Source organism: Oryx dammah, unplaced genomic scaffold (genome assembly GCF_014754425.2).
Source record: "Oryx dammah isolate SB20612 unplaced genomic scaffold, SCBI_Odam_1.1 HiC_scaffold_18, whole genome shotgun sequence".
NCBI lineage: Eukaryota > Metazoa > Chordata > Mammalia > Artiodactyla > Bovidae > Oryx > Oryx dammah.
The window spans coordinates 2,542,253-2,566,211 of NW_024070202.1; the positions used below are offsets into that span (position 1 = coordinate 2,542,253).

At 37.5% G+C, this 23,959-nt stretch overlaps 1 non-coding gene across 1 annotated transcript; it reads left to right on the forward strand.

Moving 5' to 3' along the window:
* Positions 1-22,233: 22,233 nt before the first annotated feature.
* On the forward strand, positions 22,234-22,305 carry TRNAS-AGA. Its single transcript has one exon. It is a non-coding gene; the product is annotated as a tRNA-Ser (tRNA).
* Positions 22,306-23,959: the final 1,654 nt, after the last annotated feature.

Below are 23,959 nucleotides of genomic sequence, written 5' to 3' on the forward strand. Positions count from 1 at the left end.
GTGAACTCCGGGACTTGGTGATGGACAGGGAAGCCTGGTGTGATGCGATTAAAGGGGTCACAAAGAGTCAGACATGACTGAGCGACTGAACTGAACTGAATGGTCTAGTGGTTTTCCCTTCTTTCTTTAAGTCTGAATTTGGCAATAAGGAATTCATTATCTGAGTGACACTTAGCTCCACATCTTGTTTTTGCTGACTCTATAGAGCTTCTCTATCTCAGCCCCAAAGATTATAATCAATCTGATTTTGTTATTGACCATCTGCTGATGTCCATGTGTAGGCTGGTCTCTTGTGTTGTTTGAAGAGGGTGTTTGCTATGACCAGTGGCCTTTACCCTGCTTCATTTTGTACTCTATAGCCAAACCTGCCTGTTACTTTAGGTAACACTTAACTTTCTACTTCTGCATTCCAGTTCCCTATGATGAAAAGATTTTTTTTTCTTTTTTTTTTCTTTTGGTGTTAGTTCTAGAAGGTCTTGTAGGTCATCATAGAACCATTCAACTTTACTTCTATGGCATAGTGGTTGTGACATAGATTTGGATTACTATGATATTGAATTGCTTTCCTTGGAAACAGACAGAGATTGTTTGGTCATTTTTTGAGATTGCACCCAAGTACTGCATTTCAGATTCTTTTGTTGACTATGAGTGCCATTCCATTTCTTCTAAGTGATTCTTGTCCACAGAAGTAGATATAATGGTCATCTGAATTAAATTCACCCATTCCGGGCCATTTTAGTTCACTGATTTCTAAAATGTCAGTGTTCACTCTTGCCATCTATTTGACCACTTTCAATTTACCTTGATTCATGGACCTAACATTCCAAGTTCCTATGAAATATTGTCCTTTATTTTATCAGACTTTACTTCCATTACCAGTCAATCACAACTGACTCTTGTCTTCACTTTGGCTCTGTCTCATCATTCTTTCTGGAGTTACTTCATTCTTCTGCAGTGGCATATTGGGCACCTACAGACCTGGGGAATTCATCTTTCAGTGTCTTTTTTTTTTTTTCCTTTTCATACTGTTCATGGTGTTCTCAAAGCAAGACTACTGAAGTGGTTTGACATTCTTTTCTCCAGTGGACCACATTTTGTCAGGACTTTCCACCATGACATGTCCGTCTTGGGTGGCCCTACATGGCATGGCTCATAGCTTCATTGAGTTAGGCAAGGCTGTGGTCCATGTGATCAGTTTGGTTAGTTCTCTGTGATAGTGGTTTTCATTCTTTCTGTCCTCTGATAGAGAAGAATAAGAGGCTTGTTAAACTTCCTGATGAAAGAGACTGAAAATGTAGTATAGAACTGCACATATTTTTATAAGTGTTTATTTCTACACAATTTATGTCCTTAAATTTAAGAAGTCTCATAAACAAAATACACTTGAAGGTTGTTATTTATCTAATCTATCTTTTAAATGGATCAATTCTGTTTCAGTTCAGTTCAGTTCAGTCACTCAGTCGCGTTTGACTCTTTGCGACCCCATGAATCGCAACACGCCAGGCCTCCCTGTCCATCACTAACACCCAGAATTCACTCAGACTCAAGTCCATCGAGTCAGTGATTCCATCCAGCCATCTCATCCTCTGTCGTCCCCTTCTCTTCCTTCCCCCAATCCCTCCCAGCATCAGAGTCTTTTCCAATGAGTCAACTCTTTGCATGAGGTGGCCAAAGTACTGGAGTTTCAGCTTTAGCATCATTCCTTCCAAAGAAATCCCAGGGCTCAGCTTCTTCAGAATGTACTGATTGGATCTCCCTGCAGTCCAAGGGACTCTCAAGAGTCTTCTCCAACACCACAGTTCAAAAGCATCAATTCTTCAGTGTTTAGCCATCTTCACAGTCCAAATCTGACATCCATACATGACTCCTGGAAAAACCATAGCTTGACTACACAGACCTTTGTTGGCAAAGTAATGTGTCTGCTTTTAAATATGCTATCTAGGTTGGTCATAACTTTTCTTCCAAGGAGTAAGCGTCTTTTAATTTCATGGCTGCAGTTACCATCTACAGTGATTTTGGCGCCCCCAAAATATAAAGTCTGACACTTTTTCCACTGATTCCCCATCTATTTGCCAGGAAGTGATGGGACCAGATGCCATGATCTTCATTTTCTGAATGTTGAGCTTTAAGCCAACTTTCTCACTCTCTTCTTTCACTTTCAACAAGAGGCTTTTTAGTTCCTCTTCACTTTCTGCCATAAGCGTGCTATCATCTGCATATCTGAGGTTATTGATATTTCTCCTGGCAATCTTGATTCCAGCTTGTGTTTCTTCCAGTCCAGTGTTTCTCATGATGTACCCTGTATATAAGTTAAATAAGCAGGGTGACAATATACAGCCTTGATGTACTCCTTTTCCTATTTGGAACCAGTCTGTTGTTCCATGTTCAGTTATAACTGTTGCTTCCTAACCTGAATATAGATTTCTCAAGAGGCAGGTCAGGTGGTCTGGTATTCCCTTCTCTCTCAGAATTTTCCACAGTTTATTGTGATCCACACAGTCAAAGGCTTTGGCATAGTCAATAAAAGAGAAATAGATGTGTTTTTTTTTTTGTTTTTTTTTGTTTTTTGTTTTTTATGAAATTCTCTTGCTTTTTCCATGTTCCAGCGGATGTGGGCAATTTGATCTCTGGTTCCTCTGCCTTTTCTAAAACTAGCTGGAATATCAGGAATTTCATGGTTCACATATTGCTGAAGCCTGCCTTGAGGAATTTTGAGCATTACTTTACTAGCATGTGAGATGAGTGCAATTGTGCTGTAGTTTGAGCATTCTTTGGCATTGTCTTTCTTTGGAATTTGGAAAACTGACCTTTTCCAGTCCTGTGGCCACTGCTGAGTTTTCCACATTTGCTGGCATATTGAGTACAGCACTTTCACAGCATCATCTTTCAGGATTTGAAATTACTCAACTGGAATTCCATCACCTCCACTAGTTTTGTTCATAATGATGCTTTCTAAGACCCATTTGACTTCACATTCCAGGATGTCTGGCTCTAGATGAGTAATCACACCATCGTGATTATCTGGGTCATGAAGATCTTTTTTGTACAATTCTTCTGTGTATTCTTGCCACCTCTTCTTAATATCTTCTGCTTCTGTTAGGTCCAGACCATTTCTGTCCTTTATCAAGCCCATCTTTGCATGAAATATTTATTTGGTATCTCTAATTTTCTTGAAGAGATCTCTAGCCTTTCCCATTCTGTTCTTTTAGTCTATTTCTTTGCATTGATTGCTGAAGAAGGCTTTCTTATCTATTCTTGCTATTCTTTGGAACTCTGCATTCATATGCTTATATCTTTCCTTTTCTCCTTTGGTTTTTTCCTCTCTTCTTTTCACAGCTATTTTTAAGGCTTCCCCAGAATTTTACTTGTTTGCATTTTTACAGAGCAATTTTACTTGTTTGCATTTCATTTCCGTTGGGATGGTCTTGATCCCTGTCTCCTGTACAATGTCACGAACCTCATTCCATAGTTCATCAGGCACTCTATTTATCAGATCTAGGCCCTTAAATCTATTTCTCACTTCCACTGTATAATCATAAGGGATTTGACTTAGGTCATACCTGAATGGTCTAGCATTTTTCCCTACTTTCTTCAGTTTCAATCTGAATTTGGTAATAAGGAGTTCATGATCGGAGCCACAGTCAGCTCCTGGTCTTGTTTTTGTTGACTGTATAGAGCTTCTCCATCTTTGCCTGCAAAGAATATAATCAATCTGATTTTGCTGTTGACCATCTGGTGATGTCCATGTGTAGAGTCTTCTCTTGTGTTGTTGGAAGAGGGTGTTTGGTATGACCAGTGCATTTTCTTGGCAAAACTATATTAGTCTTAGCCCTGCTTCATTCCACATTCCAAGGCCAAATTTGCTTGTTACTTCAGGTGTTTCTTGACTTCCTACTTTTGCATTCCGATCCCCTATAATGAAAAGGACATATTTTTTGGGTGTTGGTTCTAAAAAGTCTTGTATGTCTTCATAGAACCATTCAACTTCAGCTTCTTCAGTGTTATTGGTTGGGGCATACACTTGGATAACTGTGATATGAATGGTTTGCCTTGGAAATGAACAGAGATCATTCTGTCATTTTTGAGATTGCATCCAAGTACTGCATTTTGGACTCTTTTGTTTACCATGATGACTACTTCATTGCTTCTGAGGGATTCCTGCCTGCACTAGTAGATATAATGGTCATCTGAGTTAAATTCACCCATTCCAGTCCATTTTAGTTCGCTGGGTATTGTTTTTGCTTTTGCTCCATCCTTTAATTCTTTCTAGAGTTATTTCTCCACTGATCTCCAGTAGCATATTGGGTACTTACTGACCTGGGGAGTCCCTCTTTCAGTATCCTATCATTTTGCCTTTTCATACTATTCATGGGGTTTTCAAGGCAAGAACACTGAAGTGGTTTGACATTCCCTTCTCAAGTGGACCACATTCTGTCAGATGTCTCCATCATGACCAGCCCGTCTTGGGTTGCCCTGTGGGCATGGCTTAGTTTCATTGTTAGACAAGGCTGTGCTCCTAGTGTGATTGGATTGACTAGTTTTCTGTGATTATGGTTTCAGTTTGTCTGCCCTCTGATGCCCTCTTGCAACACCTACCATCTTATTTGGGTTTCTCTTACCTTGAGCGTGGGGTATCTCTTCAGGGCTGCTCCAGCAAAGCGCAGCTGCTGCTCCTTACCTTGGACGAGGGGTATCTCCTCACTGCTGCCCTTCCTGATCTTCAATATGGGATGCCTCCTCTAGGCCCCCCTGCCCCCATGCGGCTGCCACTCCTTGAAGGTGGGGTTGCTCCTCCCGGCCACTGCCCCCGGCCTCAGGCATGGGGTTGCTCCTCCTGGCTGCTGCCCCTGGCCTCAGGCACTGCCCCTGGTCTCAGAGGCGAGGTGGCTCCTCTCGGCTGTTGCCCCTGACCTCAGTTGCGGGATAGCTACTCTCAGCCATTGTCCCTGGCCTCGGACACGGGGTAGCTCCTCTTGGCAGTTTCTGCACCCTCGCAGCATGGCACTCTAGGCCAGTGCCCTTGACCTCGGATGTGGGGTAACTCCTCTTGGCCGCCGCCCTTCAGGCATGGTGTCCTCCTGGCTTCTGCCCCTGACCTTGGATGTGGGGTAGCTCCTTTCGGCCATGCTTAGCGCGCTGGCCTAATTGGATGTATCTATCATCTTTCTGCTAGTTTTTATTTCTCCTATCTTTTCAGTTCAGTTCAGTTCAGTCGCTCAGTCGTGTCTGACTCCTATCTTTTATTTGTCCCCTATTTTCCCTTTGATGTCTTTTTTCAATTGAGAATATTTTATGGTTACATTTTCTTCATTTGGATAATTATCCTCAGCCTCATAAAGGCTTTGTTGTTTACCTCCAAGTGATATATCAATACAATATAAACTTCAATACAATATAAACACTGTTCAGGATGGTATATATGTCTACTCCCCAGTCACGCTTTATGTTATTCCCATCCGAATTACTTATTCACAGACTGAAAACTCAACAATACTTTGTTTTTGTTTTAGTCAATTATATTTTCAAAATATTTAAATTATAAGGAAAATATTGTTTATTTTACAATTTGGATACCTTTCTTCATTCTCATTCCTTTGTGTAGCTGTCTGCTTTCATCTGCTAAATAGTCAAATCTCCATTCCTTAAATGACTGTAAATAGAACTGCCATATGACCCAGCAATCCAACTGCTGGGCATACAGACTGAGGAAACCAGAATTTAAAGAGACATTTGTACCCCAATGTTTACGCAGCACTGTTTACAGTAGCTAGGATATGGAAGCAACCTAGATGTCCATCAGCAGATGAATGGATAAGAAAGATGTGGTACATATGCACAATGGAATATTACTCAGCTATTAAAAAGAACACATTTGAGTCAGTTCTAACATGGTGGATGAAACTGGAGCCTATTATACAGAGTGAAGTAAGTCAGAAAGAAAACCACCAATACAATATACTAATGCATATATATGGAATTTAGAAAGATGGTAAAAACAACCCTATACGTGAGACAGCAAAAGAGACACAGATATAAAGAACAGTCTTGGACTCTGTGGGAGAAGGTGAGGGTGAGATTATTTGAGAGAATAGCGTTGAGAGATGTATATTACCATATGTGAAATAGATGACCAGTCCAAATTCAATGTGTGAAATGGCGTTCAAAGCAAGTGCACTGGGATGACTCAGAGGGATGGGATGGCGAGGGGGGTGGGAGGGGGTTTGGGATAGCGGACACATGTACACCTGTGTCTGATTCATGTCAATGTAAGGCAAAGACCACCAAAATATTGTAAAGCAATTAGCCTCCAATTATAATAAATAAATTAATTTTTTAAGTTAAATCTCCATAGCAGTGAGTTTGGTGGATTCAATCAGCTGTGATATGGAACCCATGGATACAGTGGGCTGAGTATATAATGTGGTTTCATATGAGGGATTTCAACACCTATGTACATATTTTGGCTGACATGGCCATTTATATGTGAAAAGCTTTTGTCTCTTTTGTGAAACATATTGTCTTTGTGTATTGAGTTTTAGGTTTTTGTTTGTTTATTTTTCCCCATACTATATTTGTTAGACACTACTCATTTTCTCATATCTTCTTCCTCTCTATACAATGTGTTTCTACTCCATTACTCTTTTATTTTGGGGGGGGAGGTGGGGTGGGAAATTTTTAATTTTGATGACATTCTTTGCCCATGACATTATTTGATTTTCCCCATTTTTATACATTATGATAAAATATACACAATATAAAATTTATAAATATTAAAAAATTTGATATGGTCCCATGGTTAAGACTCTACATTTCTACTGCATGAGACATAGGTTTGATTCCTAGTTGGGGAAAATAAATCTTGTAGGCTATGCAGTATGCACCCCCCAAAAAAAATAGTAAAAATAATATAAACTTTATCTTCCTAACCATTTTAAGTGTATAGTTTAGTGGTATTAAGTACATTCATAATGTTATACAATAATCACCACCATTTAGCTCTGAAACCCCTGTCATCTTATGAAACTGAGAAACCATTAAACAATAACTCCACACTTCCCTTTTCCCACAGGTCCTGGAAACCATCATTCTCTTTTCTATCTCTATAATTTTGACTACTCTTAACTATCTCTTACATACACACACACACATATATATATGTGTGTGTGTGTGTGTGTATATATGTGTGTATGTGTGTGTATGTATACATATATATATATATATATATATATATATATACAGAGAGAGACAACTTTAGCATTCAGTTATGTTCCTTTGTATAGTTGTATTCATCTTTCTTGTGTTTGGGCTTTGTGGAGCTTCTTAAGTCAGTTTCTAGCTTTCATCAAATTTGAAAATGATTTATTTAAATATCATGTCTATCCCTACCCCTATCCAAGAGAATCCAATTTTCCATTTATCAGAGCCTTTAAATTATCTCACAACTCATTGAAGTTTTAATCATTGTTTAAATTTTGTTTTCTCTCTTTTCTTTACTTTTGATAGTTTCTCATGATATGTCTTCAGATTTACTGTTCTTCTCTTCTGCAAAGCAACCTGCCATTAATCTCACCTAATATAATTTTCACCTCAGTATTGTAGTTTTTTTTTTTTTTAATAGAAGTGCTATTCTGCATTTACTTTCAAATTTTCGACACAGGCAATGCATTTATACCAACTGCTTTAATCTTCTGTCTACACAATCACATTTGTGTCAATTTTGGATGAGTTTTGTTGATTGAATTTTGTCCCTCTTTCTTAATGTGCCACATATTTCTCTTCTTTGCGACGTTAAATTGAATGGCAAGGATTATAATTTTACCTGTTGTGGTGTTGCCCAATGCATTTAAATATATATATATTTCTGAGGTTTTCCCTGGAACAGAATTAATTTAGTTGGAAACAGTATGATCCTTTTGGATCTACTGTTGAGATTTGTTCAGTTCAGTTCATTTCAGTTCACTTCAGTCACTCAGTCATGCCCAACTCTTTGCGGCCCCATGAATTGCGGCACGCCAGGCCTCCCTGTTCATCAACAACTCCCAGAGTTCACTCAAACTCATGTCCAACAAGTCAGTGATGCCAACCAGCCATCTCATCCTCTGTCATCCTCTTCTCCTCCTGCCCCCAATCCACCCCAGAATCAGAGTCTCTTCCAATGAGTCACCTCTTCGCGTGAGGTGGCCAAAGTACTGGAGTTTCAGCTTTAGCATCAATCCTTCCAATGAACACCCAGGACTGATCTCCTTTAGGATGGACTGGTTGGATCTCCTTGCAGTCCAAAGGACTCTCAAAAGTCTTCTCCAACACCACAGTTCAAAAGCAGCAATTCTCCAGCACCCAGCTTTCTTCACAGTTCAACTCTCACATCCATACTTGACCACCGGAAAAACCATAGCCTTGACTAGACGGACCTTAGTCGGCAAAGTAATATCTCTGCTTTTGAATATGCTATCTAGGTTGGTCATAATTTTCCTTTCAAGGAGTAAGCGTCTTTTAATTTCATGGCTGCAATCACCATCTGCAGTGTTTTTGGAGCCCCCAAAAATAAAGTCTGACACTGTTTCCACTGTTTCCCCATCTATTTCCCATGAAGTGATGGGACCAGATGCCATGATCTTCGTTTTCTGAATGTTGAGCTTTAAGTCAACTTTTTCACTCTCTTCTTTCACTTTCATCAAGAGACTTTTTAGTTCCTCTTCACTTTCTGCCATAAGGGTGCTGTCATCTGCATATCTGAGGTTATTGAGTTTTCTCCTGGCAATCTTGATTCCAGCTTGTGATTCTTCCAGTCCAGCATTTCTCATGATGTACTCTGCATATAAGTTAAATAAGCAGGGTGACAATATAGAGCCTTGATGTGCTTCTTTTCCTATTTGGAACCAGTTGGTTGTTCCATGTCCATTTCTATCTGTTACTTCCTGATCTGCATACAGATTTCTCAAGAGGCAAATCAGGTGGCCTGTTATTCCCATCACTTTCAGAATTTTCCACATTTTATTGTGATCCACACAGTCAAAGGGTTTAGCATAGTCAATAAAGCAGAAATAGATGTTTTTCTGAAACTCTCTTGCTTTTTCCATGATCCAGCAGATGTTGGCAATTTGATCTCTGGTTCCTCTGCCTTTTCTAAAACCAGCTTGAACGGGAAGTTCACAATTCACATATTGCTGAAGCCTGACTTGGAGAATTTTGAGCATTATTTTACTAGTGTGTGAGATGAGTGCAATTGTGTGGTAGTTTGAGCATTCTTTGGCATTGCCTTTCTTTAGGACTGGAATGAAAACTGACCTTTTCCAGTCCTGGCGCCCCTGCTGAGTTTTCTAAATTTGCTGACATATTGAGTGCAGCACTTTCACAGCATCGTCTTTCAGAATTTGAAATAGCTGTACTGGAATTCCATCACCTCCACTAGCTTTGTTTTTAGTGATGCTTTCTAAGGCCCATTTGACTTCATATTCCAGGATGTCTGGCTCTAGGTGAGTGATCGCATCATGTAGACTCAATTTAGCATTTAATTTAGTGCTAATTATTGTCCACCACTGAGCCAAGACTCTTTGGAATGCCTGCATGCCTGAGAAAACTTCAAACCTTTGGAGGTCTGAGAGTAAGTACATGGTGATGTTTATAATATAACATTTGTAATTCAAGAGGAGAGTTTTAAATGTCTGTCTCACAGAGCTGGGAGGTTAGGAGTTGCTTTCTCAATGACTGCCCATGGAAACTCTCATTAAGCTTTTAAAACTTCAAACTCAGAACAGAGATCTTCATTTGTCAGCAATTTGAGTGTTGGTCACTAAAGAGTTGTCTGACCCTGGATGCTATTTTATTAACTCACAGTGAATAACATACCTGTCAAAAGAGCCAGAATGCTCAAGATCAGCCCATTCTTTCCTAGTAGCCAATATACAGCCTAAGTTAAATGACAGCTTACTTATTTTTAATGAGAAACAGCTGGCAAACTTGTATGACAATGAATTCTATCCTTGCATGGGGAGACAAATGAGCTCCAAGTGACAATATACAAGTATTTTATACTATGGTAATGAGATAATTTGAACTTGAATATGTGGGTCACCCAGTTCTAACAATTTATTTAAAATGATTTGTTTTATTTTTTCATTCAAGAAGTGAATACTTGAACTTTATAGTCGATGCTCTCTCTTCCTTAGAGTCTCTGTCAAATATATATTTTGATTTTATTTCATAATCTAAAGGTTACTAATCTCCCATATTTCTGAAATATATATTCTTTCTTTAAATGGATTCATAGATTTAATTCTTAATATATTTAATTTCTAATATCTTCTGAGTCACTAAGTCTTTTAGGGTGTTTATTCATTTTTTCTCACTAATCCACATTGTTTTAATTTACAGGTTAACACAAAGGAAAACTATCTTTTCTTCTTTTACAAGTTCCTGGGAAAATATCTTTTTAACGTGGAATCAGTGAGAATGAAAACTTACTTTAAGTTAGGCAAATGCCTAACTCAGTCATTTAAGTCATTTAAGTTGGAATCCTATTCAAGATACCACTGATCACTTTTTAGTGACTAACATGATCACAACATATATGTATAAATGCAGTTCCACCTGCTGTCTCAAGGCAAGGGAGTGCCAATCATAATGTTATACCTGGAATGTAAGGGATACATCTATGCATGCTGGACACAGGCTATGAATATAGGAACAAATCCCTGGCCTTTTGGCTGAGAAACATTTTATCCAAGTTGCTGCATCTTTGGAAGAACCAGAGTGATTCTAGGGAAAAATGTGAGAAAAAGTTCACGAACCTCTTGTTCAGTAAGGAAAGGAATTATTCAAATATTTTAGCTTCTTTAATGGCCTTGATGATGGGTGTTTAGACGTCAATCCAGTAGTAAATTGCAAGAAGAAAAAGAAGAAGGAAGAAGGAAGAGGAAGAGAAAGAGATGGGAGAGCAGAAGTAAAAAGAGGAGGAAGGGGGGGAAATAGGAGAAAGAGGAGAAGGAAATGAATTAATCTAACTTGGAGATACAGACATTAAAGAAAAATACTTTATTCTTCTCTAGATTTGGGGTTCATATACAAAGTATAATAGGATCTTTTTCTTCTCCCATGTCTTCACATAATGCTAATGCCTTTCATGATGTTATTGGTTTATCTAAAGTACAATATCATGAGTCATTCTTCAGTACTTAGGGGAAAAAAAAAAAAAGCTTGAAACATGTTTTGCTTACTACATGTAAGCAAACAGATATACTTCCTGGGTTTTAAGGAAAGTGAGTACTACCATTTTACCATCCTGTAGAGATGACCAATTCAGCCACACCTCTGCCTAGCTTTAATTAAAATTGTATTACAAGATGAAGATACTCTTTTGCAGATTCATCATAATAAAAGCATTTTCAGAGTTTGTGACATTCAAAATCTACTTAAGTTTTATTCAGAAAGAGTGAAGATAATATATACCAAGTTTAGTAATCTTGATGATCAAAGATTCCTGGTATACTATGACTTGTTCATTGCTAGATCTGTGAAGTGGAATCAAAAGAAATTCCTGTTACTCTACACAAGAATACAAGAGATGTGCCAAGTATAACTCCTATGAAGATGAGCCAAAGGATTAAATTCCTATGTTTGTTTTTGAAGATGTTCCCTCTAAAGGAACTGACAACCACACAAACATAAACAGTATATCCCATAGAACCATTTGACCCCCATATATCCATCTACTCCATCAACTACATCATCTCATAATCTTAAGATTAAAAAAAAAGTAGATAATTACTTTTCTCATAGTCACCAAAACAACTGAAGTAGTGATACCTGGGTTTTCTAAAAGAAATACCTAAAGTAATACTCCATAGTCACAGTAGGTTGCTTGTGTCACCTACTATACTCATAGATATATATGAGCATATATATATATATATATATATATATATATATACACACACACACACACACACACACATATATATACAGCAGCACACTCCAGTATTCTCGCCTGGAAAATCCCAGGGACAGAGGAGCCTGGAGGGCTACAGTCCATAGCATTGCAAAAACTTGGACATGACTGTGCCTATGATTCTATATATATATACACATATGTTTATATTCATAAACATGTATATACAAAATTTATATCTCGTCAATTTTTTGTGCCACAAATAAATAACAGTTTATCTAGCCTTTTGAAAGTAAATCATGTAAAAATAAATGCATGCTAAGTCACTTTAGTAGTGTCCGACTCTGTGCAACCCCATAGAGGGCAGCCCACCAGGCTCCCCCATCCATGGGATTCTCCAGGCAAGAACACTGGAGTGAGTTGCCATTTCCTTCTCCAAAAAAATAGAAATACATGATTTCCACCCAAATCTGGCTCTCATACAGAGATTCCTGTCTCCTTGAATGGCAACATTGTCCATCGGCTCTTTGAAGCAAATCTCTGGGAGTCCTTCTTGATACCTCTCTCCCTCAGCCACTGTCCATCTAGATTTTATCCACTACAATTTCTAAATTCTTTCTTCCATAGCAAATTATGCCCTTTCAGTCCAAATCGCCCCTATCTCCAACCTGGAATACTGCCATATGTTTTGTTTTCTTCATGTCATTTTGCCCTTTTAATCTACACAAAGACAGAGTGAACTTTAAGCAACACACATACCACCATCCTCTTAGAATGTTTTGTGTTTTACCATTTGATTAAGTATAAAGGTCAAAACAATTCATAACAAGCTTCAAGTATTGTACACTTTATCCATGAGCATAAGTTCACCTAAACTTGATATGTATGTTTCTCTTCCTTTTGTTCCTTAAAAGAAATATACACATCCTTCACCATCTGTTTGCTCTGCCTGTAATAAAGGTCATTTATGCCTCTTCATCTTTTCTAATGACACCATTTTTATTTTTCAATAAATCTTTCATATCTTTGTTCATGTCACTTCCTCATTGAAAGGACCCCTGAAACATCCCCAAGATTGATAACCATTCTGTTTATGCTCTGATAGATCTTATCTCAATGTATATTCCATGTACTATAGTAAACTCAATATTTCCTCTTTTGCTTATACACTCTGACTTTTTTTCCTTTCACCAGATGGAACAATTAGCACAGGACAGCCCTACTGTAGATGCCCAGTAACTAAGCTTGAAAGAATAAACAAATAGTAAGATGAATGACAGGGAGAGTGAAGTATGCAGTGTCAGGAGTATTTGTTCTTTTGGTAACTAAGGAAGTCAAGCCCATTTTTATTTCTGGCCTAAAAGATGTTCAAGATTATAATTTAACTGCACATGGAACAAATAATAATCAAGCATGGTGAACTGCTCAGGACTTATGGCTAATGCCCAGTGACATTAAAACAGCTTGCAAAATCTTAGAAAATCCATGGAGTATCCAAACCCTGAATTTTATGTTTAGAGACTAGGTCAAATGATTAACACTTTCGGTATACACATCAGGTTTTGATTCAAACTGCAAAACTGTTCCTGAGCCATCCTAGCTTAGGTAAAGCAAGCCTATGGTATAGGAGTAATCTTATAAGACAATCTTTAGTGAAACACTTATAGAAAGTGACCATAGGTGTGAGCCTTAAATGGATATTTGATTCATCGTGAATGGAATTTCCAATACTCAGTTGCCATTTCTGAAGATCTAAGAAGTTTTATAACTTACAATTAAATTAATCAAATATATTGTACACATCTTACATTTCACTTGAAGTTAAGTTACATGTAAGCATCACAAAGACAGAGGGTTCCCTCATGGCTCAGATGGTAAAGAATCTGCCTGCAATGCAGGAGACCTTGATTCACTTCCTAGGCCAGGAAGGTCCCCTGGAGAAAGGAATGGCAACCCACTCCAATATTCTTACCTGGAAAATTCCATGGACAAAGGACCCTGGGCTACAGTGGGGTCGCAAAGAATAGGACACGGCTGGGTGACTGAGCACACAGACAAAGTGAACCTATGAAGTTTATTCTATCATACTGTGTTTATCAGAATATGAAAAAGGTCCTAACAAAATGCACTTGATACACACAAACTGTGTTATACTTTTCTTTATTCATCTAAAAAGTGCTTTAAGAATATGACTATTTTAGCCCCAATAACTGCTTTCCTGTTCTTATTCAGAATATGTGTCACCTAATATATTAACTGCTTTAGATATTTATTTAATTTGATAAAAAAATAAGAAAAAACTATCTTGTGCCATGCTCATTTTATTCAGCTATTTGCCTTTGATAAACTTGTTAACATCCTTGTAATTATATTCACAAAATAAGGACATCATATTATTGTCCTTACTTTACTATAACTGAAAAATTTCCTTGTTTTTATTTTATTTTATAATTTTTTTTGCTTTTCGTTTTTGCCTGTGCCATGTGGCTTGTGGGATTTTAGTTCTCTAACCAGGGATTGAACCCAGCTGCAGCTGTGAAAACTTGGAGCTGTAACCACTGGATCACCAGGGAATTCCCAAATTTTCTTGTTTTTAATAGAACATTCACAGTGTAAACATAAAGCTTCAGGAGCTAAAATCCCAAATTAAAACATTTAAAAGCACAAATGTTTGTGTTGAACTAGGAGTTTTCCTGCTTCAGGGGAACTTGGCATGTAATCCAGTCCTGGTGCCTTGATTCCCAAGTCAGCAAGTTTTCCAAACTTGATTTTGTAGCTGATTATTCTTAAATTGAATTAGACATTTTTTAAACCATGTCTAACAAGAATGCAGGAAAGAAAACTAGTCTGAAATGTGCTTCTGGTGCCAACAGTACTATATAATGAGGTAAACACTGGAAATGGTGTTTAGTTCAATAACACTTTTAATTACACTTGAGCTCTCCTTCAGAGGCTATGGATTTTCCTGATTCAAAATAAACAGCTGAAAGCTACGTGAAGGCAACCTCATGGATTTCTGTTTCCTAATTAAAATACAGAAACATCACTTTTCCCATTGCAGCCCTAGACAAAATAAACTTGTAGTTACAGTTTCATAGTCAAAATCCCTTGTTTTTGTATGGAACTAATATTGTATCTTTAGCTTCTGTATATCCTATGTATTTATTTTTGTCTCTGGAATGCAATCGGTACTTAATTAATTTCTCTTGAATGAAGAAAAGGACACTAAAACATAGTGCAGATATATATTTTTGTTGATTTGGGATGATTTTGCCTATTCCTAGGTATAGACAATAAAGGATTGACACATTTTGTAAGCAATTACCTTGTGTCTTTCCACATACTGTGCATTGTTTCCCCATAACCCCCTCCATCCATGTTCATTCTAAAATGAGAAATGAGAGAAAATATTAATGCTCCCAAGTTTTCTAATCACCAGTCTTCTGGCAACATTTCTTTTCCTTGGAGAGTTTCATCCACATTTGCTAAATACGTACTGACAAAGTAAATCAATGAGAACATTAATAGGAATCACACTTAGGTTTTTGTTGTTGTTATTTGTGCTTCCTCTGAAAAGAGTCATTTCATAGAGAAAAAGAACATCCGTCATACACATATGTGTTCTGGGATTCTGAAATAAAAAAGACAAAGGAAATGATGTAAGCCAATTAAAACATGATATCTCCACTTCTTTTTCTGCTTCAGGTTCTGGCAAAGAGAAATAGGCTAATTTATATATAGATTATCAGTAACCAAAGTCAGTTAAGGAATAAGGATCTAAATAAGCTAGATGAAATAATTGTGTCAGCATTTTCTGTAGTATTGAGAAATGCAAAAAACACTTGCTTTTGCTGCAAATAAGATTTTTGTTCCTGAATTTCTTCTATTTTCAATTCAGTTCTGCCATTCAGTGGTGTCTGATACTTTGCAAACCCATGGACTGCAGCACACCAGGCTCTCCTGTCCATCACCAACTCCTGGAGATGTCCATCGAGTCGGTGATGCCTTCCAATCATTTCATCCTGTGTCATTCCCTTCTTGTCCTGCCTTCATCTTTCCCATCACCAGGGTCTTTTTCAGTGAGTCTGTCCTTCGCATCAGGTGACCAAAGTTTTAGAGTTTAATCCTCAGCATCAGTCCTTCCAATGAATATTCAGGGTTGATTTTCTTTAGGATTGACTGGTTTGATCTCCTTGTAGTCCAAGGGACTCTCCAGAGTCTTCTCCAACACCACAGTTTGAAAGCATCCACCTCTTGACGCTCAGCTTTCTTTATAGTCCAAATGTCACATCCATACATGACTACTAGAAAAACCATAGCTTAAACTAGATGGATATTTTTTTGCAAAGTAATGTCTCTACTTTTTAATATGCTGTCTAGGTTGGTCATGGTTCTGCTTCGAAGGAGCAAGTGTCTTTTATTTTCATGGCTGTATTTGCCACAAAGTGATGGGACTGGATGCCATGATCTTTGTTTTTTGAAGGTTGAGTTTTAAGACAGCTTTTTCACTCTCTTTTTTTACCTTCATCAAGAGGCTCTTTAATTCCTCTTTGCTTTCTGCCATAAGGGTGGTGTCATCTTCATATCTGAGCTTATTGATATTTTTCCCAGTAATCTTGATTCCAGTTTGTGCTTCATCCAGCCTGACATTTTGCCTGATGTACTCTACATATAAATTAAACAAGCAGGGTTACAATACACAGTCTTGATGTACTCCTTTCCTGATTTGGAACCAGTCTATTTTTCCATGTCCTGTTCTAACTGTTGCCTCTTGACCTGCATACAGATTTCTCAGGAGGCAGATAATCTTCTATTTTTGACACCCCCAAACAGGTTGTCAGAAGTCTTTCCCAGACAGTGACATTTCCTGAATCTGCAGCATCAATAAGAAGGAACTTAGTCAATAGGAAATTACTATTCAGACCTACAGCTGCATTAATAAATAAATAAATAAATAAACCAAACACCCACTCAGAGACTGTCAGTAGAAACAAAGTTGAGATAAATAATGCCATGTTTTGTAAACTTAGAAAAACATCATCTGGTCAGCTGCTAGCTATCTCCCTTCTTAGCAAAGGCACTGAGGAAAACAGTCTACTCTCAGATTTAGTAATTTTTCCTTTTATTTTCTCTATTCATTGAGATGCACTTTCTCAGAATCAACCTGGAGACTGTGTCATTCTTAGATAAATCAGAGCATATGCCATTTTATATTTAAAATATTTAAACAACAATATTCAGAATTTTGTCTACATGAGAGGAGGATTAAGCAAATTATTTACTGTAGATTTATGGATATAATTATATTATCCCAGTGGCTGTTAAAGTTAACAGGTTTTCTATATGCCTTCCAGATTAACATTTTCAGGATTTATAACTGAATAGCAACAATAAAAATTGCAAATGAAAATATTGCTTTTATATTCTAATGAGGAATTCAAGAAATGTATCATTTTGATAGTGTTTGCTTTTGCACAAAATACACTTTATTTTAAAAACAAATGTCATTTTTATTCAACTGTGTAAGTCAATTATATGCCTTATTCTTTTCCTCACTGGAATCCTATAAGATTTTGCAGTCTTCCATGTAATAAATATAGCACTTACCATGAAGCTAACAATGCAATCTGTTAAGCAGTCTGAGGAATGAAAAAACTGGGACATGGAAAGAATACACACCAGATATTAAAATATTTAAGTGGATATTATTTATCTCAGTGCAGTTTTGTCAAGCACAGATGATTTTGCTTTGGTAAGTAAATCAGCTTCCACAGAGAAAAGTTTTCTTTTTTAAGTCCTATCCTACCCTTTGCACACCTGTCTCTCCTGATTTCTACATCTCTGTATTAGTAAAATATAGGAAGGGAAAATAAAAGTGCAGTGATTTATTCTGAGATAAACCTGAAAGAAGAGTTTCTGTGCCAATTATATTTTAGGGACAGGCTTTAATAAATTTTTACAAAAATAAAGAAGGATGGATGAGGGGAATTAACATTTTGCAAAACTGTACACTATAGGTATTTTACAGGGGCAACTTGGAGGTACACGTCACCCAAAAACACAGCGGTGTCAAAAAATACTCTTCCCATAAGAGCTGAACAAGAAACATGGAACATGGGAAGAATTATGTGTCCATACCTGGAAAGTGATTAACAGGTTTCAAGAGAATCCTTTATTCTGGCCCTCTTGTAGCCCAAATTTCTACTCTATGAAACTTCAGAAACTCATAAAATACTAAGTCTTAATCCTGAATGATAGTACCATCTGATAAATGTATTGACTTTCCTTTTGGAAAATGAGATAAGGAGTGTAATGTCAAAATAGTCAGACGGAAAGGCTAAAAGGATAGAGAATGGTGTCTCTGTGTGTGAGTGGCAGTGGGGGATTGGTGGGAGGGAGAAACAGAGCAAGATAAATGACCAAAAAAGCAGAAGAAAAAATGAGGAAAATAGGTGGAAACACTTTGAAATATTAGTGCACACAGAACTTGAAGTGCTAGAACTTATCACTGTAGTTCATTTTTTTTTTTTTTTTGGTAGAAAAGGAAAAAGAAAGTACAGAATGAAGTATTCAAAAAGATCATAATGCAAATCAAACATCACAAAGACTATAGGAAGATTTTGTTAATTTTTCTACAAAAGAGAGAGAGGTGTATGGTGAACTAAGTTGAAAACCACCCCCCTATATATATATATATTTAAAACCATGATGGAAGAAACAGTCGAGGCAAGCTAAAAGTTTCTAAATATCTGTGTGCCTAAGAAAGTCAGTCTCTCAGGTAACCTTAGGCTGTTCATGAATCTGACTCCTGGCTTCAAAAGAAGTATACATCTCAAGTCAGTGCAATTATGTAGAAGTTAGAATAGCAATTTTCATTATATTATCTTTGCTTTCCTGAAAGTTCTGTTAATAAAGGCAGATAGCAATATTAAAATCTAAGCTGGCATTCTTAAAAATGGAATATCTTTCAAAACTTTGATTTATCTTAAATGTTCCAGTGATTGTTATGAGCCTACCATGCAACTGCTTTTGTTTTAATAATGCAATTAACAATGGGATGCAGTGGAAGCTCCAGGAAAACATATCATGTGTATCCTATGATTTGAAGGGGTGGTTCAACACTATAGGTACCAAAGAAAATTCCCATCCAATCTGAGACAAAAACTGTTATTTGTAATCTAATGACATATTACCATTCCATCGTTGAAGGGATATTGATTGCCAGCCAGCATCTTAATCTGTTCCTCTCTAGCTATTTGGCAAACACAAAGTTAATTAATCTTTCTGGGTCTTGGTCACTTTGTCGTCCTTATAATAAGAGATATGTTTAATGCTCCTCTGGTGTACATAGAATGTTGCTTTCTCCATGGCAGCTGCTAAACACACAGCCATATGCCCTAACACTTCTTTCCAGCCTTCTACTCCCTACACAGACACCACAATCAACCAATCTTCCACAGAGCAAGCAAGACTGTCTTCTCAGACTATGGGGTTTAAACTACACGTGCATCTTAAACAGGCTTTATTTTTATATTCATTTCACAGATGAGCACACTGAATGGCCAGATGTGGAACATGAAGAGAAACTTCATCCCAAGAAGGTGGGTTCCACATATCTTCAAGCTAGTAAATAATAATAATATTCTATCCAATAAATGGCCATTCATTGAGAAAAAATAAGGTCCTTCAAAGCCCAAAGACACTTCTCTTCCAACTGCTTGAATACTTGAAGCTGATTCAATGTACACCAGTGTGAAAGACATCAATGGGTTTCTTGAGTTCTGCCAAAATATTGCTAGACTCATATGGTAGCTCAATTTTTAGTTTTTAAAGGAACCTCCATATTGTTCTCCATAGTGGTTGCACAAATTTACAGTCCCACCAACAGTGTAGGAGGGTTCCCCCTTCTCTACCTCCTCTCCAGTATTTGCTGTTTGCCAATTTTTTCATGACGGTCATTCTGACTGGTGTGAGGTGATACATCATTGTAGTTTTGATCTGCATTTTGCATTTCTCTAACAATTAGTGACATTGAGCAGCAATCCCACTCCTGGGCATATATCTGGAGAAAATCATAATTCAAAAAGATGTGTGCACCCCATTTTTCATTGTAGCACTATTTTTTAATAATCAGGACATGGAAGCAACTTAAATGCCCATTGGTAGAGGAGTGGATAAAGAAGATATGTGATATACTTATATCTATATCTATCTATCTATCTATCTATCTATCTATCTATCTATCTATCTATATCTATATCTATATATATACAGTGGACTATTAATAACCCATAAAAAAGAATGAAATATATTGCCTTTGCAGTCATACATATACATACATGTACACAGACACAGACACAGACACACACACACACACACATATATATATATATATATATATATATATATATATCACATCTTCTTTATCAGTTCCTCTGTCATTGGATGGGCTTCCCTTGTGGCTCAGCTGGTAAAGAGTTCACTGCATGGTGGGAGACCTGGGTTCAATCCCTGGGTTGAGAAGATCCCCCTGGAGAAGGGAAAGGTTACCCACTCCAGTATTCTGGCCTGGAGAATTTCATGGCATATATAGTCCATGGGGATGCTAGAAGTCAGACACGACTGAGTGACTTCACTTCTGTCAATGGACATTTATATCACTTCCATGCCTTTGCTATTGTAAACAGTGCTGCAATGAACATTGGGGTGTATATATCTCTTTGGATCATGTTTTCTCTAGATGGAGTATTGCTTAGCCATTAAAATAATTAAATACTGTGATTTTCAGCAACATGGATGTACCTAGAGATTGCCATACTGAGTGAAGTAAGTCAGATGGAGAAGGAGAAACATTGTAAGACATCCCTTATATGTGGGATCCTCACAGACTTAGAGAACAAACATTGTTCCTGGGACTGGGGTACAATGTGGGGAAGGAATAGTTAGGGAATTTGGGATTGACATGTATACAGTGCTATATTTAAACTGGATAATCCACAAGGACCTACTGAATAGCACAGGGAACTCTAATCACTGTTATTTTGCAGCCTGGATGGGAGGGGAGTTTGGGAGAATGGATACATGTATATGTATGACTGAGTCCCTTCTCTATTCACTAGAAATTATCACAACATTGTTAACTGGCTTTACTGCAATGCAAAATAGAAAAAAAAAGTTTAAAAAATAAAATATAAAAAGAGAAAAAATAATAGCTAAAATGTAAAAAAAAAAAAAAAAAATTGTTAGACTCAGAGAAGGGGGACAAATGCAGGTTTTTCCATAGTGTTGTTACCAGACCAAATTTAGTCTCCTTGCCTATGCACAGAAAAGCCAAACTATTGAAACTGGATATGATGAAGGAAGTGTTTATTCCAGTGTTTATTGCAGGTGTCAAGCAAGGAGTCCAGGGAAGCTAATGTTCAAAACACTCAAAAGTTCCCATTGGCTTTCAGCAAATCTTTTTTTTTTTTTTTTTAATACCAGGTGAGGAAGGGAGTCAAAAACTATGTAATCATCTTGGGCACAATTCTCTAATTGGTTAATGGTGAGGTAACAGAGTTACATCACATGGTCAATTTTCAGGCTCCAGTAGGTTGGGTTGCTATGTGCACATGATAAGCAAGTGCTTAATTTCTTCCATTTCGTGGTAGTTTTAGCATCTATAAAGCAACTTAAGAAATATGCATCAAATACTCTTATCTAAGCACTTCAAAGAGGAGCTAAAGAAGAAAATAAAGGGAAGTATCAGTCCTGGGAAGGCCACATAGCACCCCTTTGATTTTAGTGCCAAACAACCTGGTCCTCAACTCAGTCCTGCACCAAGCTGCTTCTCATTTGCTGTCCAGGAGGCCTGCTTTCTGAACACATCTCAAATGGTCTCATCCTATCCATTATTAGTTTAAAAAGTTAAATCTGAGATGAAACTCAAGGGTGTTAAATTATAGAACAAAAAATTGTAAGATGTAGTAGATCCTAAGATCAAGAAAAAGGTGGGGAAAAAAAAGAAAAAAAGGCTTTACAACTACAGGTGTATTTACAGGTGTTCTGTGACCTCAACTCAGCATGAAAGTAGAGCAATAAGGCACTGTTTTTTGTTGTTCTTTGCAGGAAATTAGTTATTAAAAGTCATAAAGGATAGATTATTTGTTTGTTTGTTTGTTTTTGAAACAGATTTTTCTATTATTCCAGAGCTTTTGCAGTATTGAGGAGGGGGGAATAAGTTGGAGAATATTGAAACAATAATTTTTCAAATATGATTTTTTCATAGTAAAAGTAGATATCTGGTATAAAATATTTCAAGAATATGATATCTAAGATGTTAATATTTTACGAGATGTTAATGGGCTTCCCTGGTGGCTCAGAGGTTAAAGCGTCTGCCTAGAATGCGGGAGACCCGGGTTCGATTCCTGGGTTGGGAAGATCCCCTGGAGAAGGAAATGGCAACCCACTCCAGTACTCTTGCCTGGAGAATCTCATGGAGGGTGGAGCCTGGTAGGCTACAGTCCATGGGGTCACAAAGAGTCGAACACGACTGAGTGACTACTTTTACTTAAGATGTTAATGAGGTATCAGTTCATCGTTATTATTTTAACAGTAGAAACTACAGGCTGAGTTTTATCTAATCAGTTCAGTTCAGCCGCTCAGTCGTGTCCAACTCTTTGTGACCCCATGAATTGCAGCACGCCAGGCCTCCCTGTCCATCACCAACTCCCGGAGTGCACCCAAACTCATGTCCATCAAGTCAGTGATGCCATCTAGCCATCTCATCCTCTGTCGTCCCCTTCTCTTCCTGTCTCCAATCCCTCCCAGAATCAGTCTTTTCCAATGAGTCACCTCTTCGCATGAGGTGGCCAAAGTATAGGAGTTTCAGGCTTAGCATCAGTCCTTCCAATGAACACCCAAAACTAATCTCCTTTAGAATGGACTGGTTGGATCTCCTTGCAGACCAAGGGACTCTCAAGAGTCCTGCAACACCACAGTTCAAAAGCATCAATTCTTCAGCACTCAGCTTTCTTCACAGTTCAATTCTCACATCCATACATGACCACTGGAAAAACCATAGCCTTGACTAGACAGATCTTTTTTGGCAAAGTAATGTCTCTGTTTCTGAATATGCTATCTAGGTTGGTCATAACTTTCCTTCCAAGGAGTAAGCGTCTTTTAATTTCATGGCTGCAATCACCATCTGCAGTGACTTTTGAGCCTCCAAAAAATAAATTCTGACACTATTTCCACTATTTCCCCATATATTTCCCATGAAGTGATGGGTCCAGATGCCATGATCTTCGTTTTCTGAATGTTGAGCTTTAAGCCAAATTTTTCACTCTCCTCTTTCACTTTCTTCAAGAGGTTCTTTAGTTCTTCTTCACTTTCTGCCATAAGGGTGCTGTCATCTGCATATCTGAGGTTATTGATCTTTCTCCCGGCAATCTTGATTCCAGCTTGTGCTTCTTCCAGCCCAGCGATTCTCATGAGGTACTCTGCATATAAGTTAAATAAGCAGGGTGACAATATACAGCCTTGACGTAGTCTTTTTCCTATTTGAAACCAGTCTGATGTTCCATGTCCAGTTCTAACTGTTGGTTACTGACCTGCATATAGGTTTCTCAAGAGAATACATGCTTTTAAAATTAAATATCTGTAAATAAAATGATAATGAAGAAATGCAAAGTTATTGGAAAATGGTGGGCAATTTTATAAAGTAAAACTCAAAAACCTCTTTAATATACTTTAAGGGAGAATCATTTCAAATAAGAACTCTGGAAGTTAAGCCCTTATTACTTAAATTTCTATATTTTGGGGGTGGCAGGGCAGTAGAACTAATTTTAGAGTGATCCAGTAGGAAAAAATAAAATAACAACAAACAAGGAAAGAAACATATATTTTTAAAGCCCACTGATTGCAAAATCAGAAATTGTGTATTTTCATCGTGACTGTAATTCACAAGTACCACGTGAGGGAACTGTGCTTGCCAGGACTGAGCCCTGTGGGGGCTTCAAGTCTTCCTGATTTGACTGTGGCATGGGGGGGGGTGACATGCTTTGTACTCTTTGCCTCATTCCAAATTCTCTG